Source organism: Haematobia irritans, chromosome 2 (assembly GCF_050003625.1).
Source record: "Haematobia irritans isolate KBUSLIRL chromosome 2, ASM5000362v1, whole genome shotgun sequence".
Classification (NCBI taxonomy): Eukaryota; Metazoa; Arthropoda; class Insecta; order Diptera; family Muscidae; genus Haematobia; species Haematobia irritans.
Genome location: NC_134398.1, coordinates 70,952,125 through 70,957,257, shown reverse-complemented (window position 1 = coordinate 70,957,257; position 5,133 = coordinate 70,952,125).

Sequence of the window (5,133 nt, the reverse complement as noted above, 5' to 3'; positions counted from 1 at the left end):
GTCCCAAATACATACATTTTAATATCTCTCGATCTGGACAGAATTTGAGAGACTTCTACAAATTCTATAGACTCAAAATTTAAGTCGGCTAGGTTAGGTTAGGTTAGGTGGCAGCCCGATGTATCAGGCTCACTTAGACTATTCAGTCCATTGTGATACCACATTGGTGAACTTCTCTCTTATCACTGAGTGCTGCCCGATTCCATGTTAAGCTCAATGACAAGGGACCTCCTTTTTATAGCCGAGTCCGAACGGCGTTCCACATTGCAGTGAAACCACTTAGAGAAGCTTTGAAACCCTCAGAAATGTCACCAGCATTACTGAGGTGAAAAATTGGCCTCTGTGGTCACATGAGTGTAAATCGGGCGAAAGATATATATGGGAGCTATATCTAAATCTGAACCGATTTCAATCAAATTGAGTACAATTAACTACACTACTAATTGTGCTACTAGTGCAAAATTTCAACAAAATTGGGCCAAAACTCTGGCTTCTAGGAACATATTAGTCCATAACGGGCGAAAGATATATATGGGAGCTATATCTAAATCTGAACAGATTTCAATCAAATTTGGCACACATGACTATACTACAAATTGTACTCCTAGTGCAAAATTTCAACCAAATTGGGCCAAAACTCTGGCTTCTGGGGCCATATAAGTTCATATCGGGCGAAAGATATATATGGGAGCTATATCTAAATCTGAACCGATTTCTTTCAAAATCAATAGGGTTCTATTCTGACCCAAAAAAGGAACACGTGCCAAATTTGAAGGCGATTGGACTTATATTGCGATCTAGACTTTGATCACAAAAATATGTTCACAGACAGACAGACGGACGGACGGACAGACGGACATGGTTATATCGACTCAGGGGCCCACCCTGAGCATTATTGCCAAAGACACCATATGTCTACCTCGTCTCCTTCTGGGTATTACAAACATATGCACTAACTTATAATACCCTGTTCCACAGTGTGACGCAGGGTATAAAAATAAAAATGGCGAATGAGAGAAATCAACACAGTGAGTCTAAACGTCCATCATGAAGGAATATGTAAAAGGTAAATTTTCGTTTTTTATATCTTATTTATAAATAAATATGTCAAGTAGTGAATAATTTTTACCATTTTATTATTTCATACTCTGATTTTACACGCACAGATAAAACATGTTTGGACATGGTTGCCGCATCCATTTAATGCTTATCTAGAGCATATAAATGTCGCAAAAATCATGCATTTTGTCTTTGTAAAAATAATTTTCGGGCAGAGAAAAGTTATGCTGGCAATAAGCATTTAAATGGTTATCAAATGCCGCAAACATGTTCTACTATTTAAATGATAGAATTTGAGACCATTACATGATCAGGAAAATCATATACCTAACCGTTCAAACATTTATAGGTTAAGTATAGACATTTCTAGAACCATTACATGGCCATAAATACCATATACATTTTTTTCGTGACCATTCAATTTTTTAACTTTTTTGCAGTTAAAAGAATTTTATAAAAACATTGAGTAGGTTTGGTTCAATGATTGTTTCTTGGAATGGACGGAGAATACGGTATTACAGTGTTTTGTGTTAATTTATTTATTCAGAAGTGGCACGTGGTTTTATGTGAACACAAAAAAAGAGAGGGAAATTGAAAAATGTACCTGTTTTTTGTTCTGCATTTTTTATGGTATAATTTATTTTTATTTGCAGGTACATGATACCTGCGTTTGTACATTTGATGGGCACAACGTAAATATGGAATAATTACTTATTATTGAAATTAAACCAGGGATCCGGAGCGGAGCGGAGCGGAGCGTGGAGCGGAGCGGAGCAAGCCCTTTTTTTGCCGGAGCGGGAGCGGAGCGGGAGCGGCATTTCTAAAATCCGGAGCGGAGCGGGAGCGGAGCGGTTTCCAAATGAAAAACCGCTCCGCTCCGAATAAAATATTACTTGAATGAAATGTGTAACTTTGAAATTACACTGTGTAGGTAATTTCAAATTTAGCTAGTACTTAGCGTAGTGTGAGTAAACGTTTAAAATGTACGATATGTATTTTTGTACGTACGTACATTGGGGAAAACACAACGTGTTTTTTAGTAATTGTTTTCAAAAACGGCAAATGTCAAAATATATATCTAGTATGTGTTGTAAAAGTAACAACAGTACTTTCGATCAATTTCATCCCGTATTACTACAAAGATGTTTGTAATGAACGTCAAATAAATGCAATTAAACGATCTTATTTATATTTAATTTTTTAGTTTTCTACACTGAAAAAAATATTGTCGTGAAGTCAAAGATTCCATGTCCTTAGAATAAGAATGCAAATTTTGCTTAACATGGAAGACGCATTTCTCTAAAATAAAGTTTTTTTTCTTGTCCAAAAGGCAATAAACTTTTGAATGAAGTTGTAATGTCCTTATAATTAAGTGATTTTACTTAAAAATGTGTATCATAACATGAAAGATACAATTTTTGAGGTAAGTCAACATGACTTTAATAATTAAGAAAAATTCTTTAAAATTAATAAAATTGTCTTTAAATTTGTTTCCTTTTTGCATCTTGCCTACAAAGCAAAAAATCGTTAAAAAATAAGACATGTTTTTCAACACTTTATTTTAAAGACGCTTTTTACTTGAAACATAGCATAATTTCTACTGGAAGTCGAGTCTTAATATGGAAAAAAATAACTCGTTAACTCGTTTTTAAAGGATTTTGATAACAACTGACGAAAAAAATCTAAAAAAATTAAAAATTAACATTTGCTTCCTAGAAGCAAGTACATAACCCCCAAATTTAAAAGAGAATTACGTCTTTAAAGTATCCTTACTTGTATTCTCCGCTTCTTTGGCTCGGAATTAATACCCAAACTGTTAAAGTAAAGACAAAATCTTTGGAACCGGGCATGCTTTTTTTCAGTGTAAGGACATTCATATTTGCTTTACTATTGTACTATATCCTAGCATTCTCTTATTTCTGATATTAGTTCTCGAAAATTTAATTAAAATTATGGATAGTTTCAATTTTGGTTGAAAAATGTGCGCATATACATTTATTATACAATAAAGGGGAAAAAAGCGAAATTAGGTAACACTAGATCTGAGTAAGAATATTCGTAGGTATACCACGGACTGATGTCGATGGAGGTTGTTGCAAACATAAACATACACACACACATTACAAATATAACAAAACCTCTTCTCTACGTCTGTTGCAAAACAAAAACAAGTAAGTAAAGTCTAAAGTCGGGCGGAGCCGACTATATTATACCCTGCACCACTTTGTAGATCTAAATTTTCGATACCATATCACATCCGTCAAATGTGTTGGGTGCTATATATAAAGGTTTGTCCCAAATACATACATTTAAATATCACTCAATTTGGACAGAATTTGATAGACTTTTACAAAATCTATAGACTCAAACTTTAAGTTGGCTAATGCACTAGGGTGGAACGCAATTTTAGTAAAAAAATATGGGAAACATTTAAATCTGAAGCAATTTTAAGGAAACTTCGCTAAAGTTTATTTATGATTTATCGCTAGATATTTATGTATTAGAAGTTTAGGAAAATTAGAGTCATTTTCGACTAAGCAGTGGCGATTTAACAAGGAAAATGATGGTATTTTGACCATTTTTGTCGAAATCAGAAAAACATATATATGGGAGCTATATCTAAATCAGAACCGATTTCAATCAAACTTGGCACACATGACTATATTATCAATTGTATTCCTAGTTCAAAATTTCAACCAAATTGGGCCAAAACTCTGGCTTCTGGGGCCATATAAGTCCATATCGGGCGAAAAATATATATGGAAGCTATATCTAAATCTGAACCGATTTCAATCAAATTTGGCACACATGACTATACTACCAATTGTACTTCTTATGCAAAATTTCAAGCTAATCGGGATAAAACTCTGGCTTCTGGGTCCATATAAGTGCATATCGAGCGAAAGATATATATGGGAGCTATATCTAAATCTGAATCGATTTCAACCAAATTTAGCACGCATAGCTACAATGCTAAATCTACTCCCTGTGCAAAATTTCAACCAAATTGGGACAAAACTCTGGCTTGTGGGACCATATTAGTCCATATCGGGCGAAAGATATATATGGGAGCTATATCTAAATCTGAATTGATTTCAATAAAATTTTGCACACTTGGCTATACTACTAATTGTACTCCTTGTGCAAAATTTCAACCAAATTCGGACAAAAATCTGGCTTCTGGGGCCATATAAGTCCATATCGGGCGAAAGATATATATGGGAGCTATATCTAAATCTGAACCGATTTCAATCAAATACGAATACGAATTTTGCTTAGAATAGAAGACGTATTTCTCTGAAAAAAAGTTTTTCCTTGTCTAAAAGTCTCTAAACTTTTCAATGAAGTCTGTTTGTCCTTATAGCTAAGTGATTCGACATAAAAATGTGTATCCTAACATGAATGCAAATTTCGTTTTAATGAAGTCAAAATGGATTTAATATTTCTGAAAAAATCTTCAAAATTAATAAAATATTTCAACACATTGTTTTAAAGTCATTATACCCTAAACCACATAGTGGTTTAGTATGCTTTTTTTTCAGTGTAGCACTAACTATATGTGCAAAAAATCATCGAAATCGGTTCAGATTTAGCTATAGCTCCCATATAAGTACCGCCCGATTTTTCTAAATAAAATAAAACTCAATTGAACAAATAATACAATGTTTGTACTATAATTTTCTCGAAGAGGAGCGGAGCGGAGCGTGGAGCGGAGCGGAGCGATTTTTTTTTCTCGGAGCGGAGCGAGGAGCGGAGCGGTTTTTTTCTCTCCGGAGCGGGAGCGGAGCGGAGCGGAAAAAATGGACCGCTCCGGATCCCTGAATTAAACCAAAATAGAGCACGACATTATAAATACTAATAAACAATAAATTAGTTTTTAAATAAATAATGCTAATTTTGTGTTTTCTTTTCTCACGTGGCGTCCTTTTTTCGGCGACGAAAAAACTTTTTATAAAGATCAAAACATTTTAGTTTGTGACCATGTTCTTTTAACTGAAAAAAAAAAACATTTTTGACGAATACCATAACATTTTAGATCGTGACCATTGTCTTTTGATTCAAACAAAATTCTTT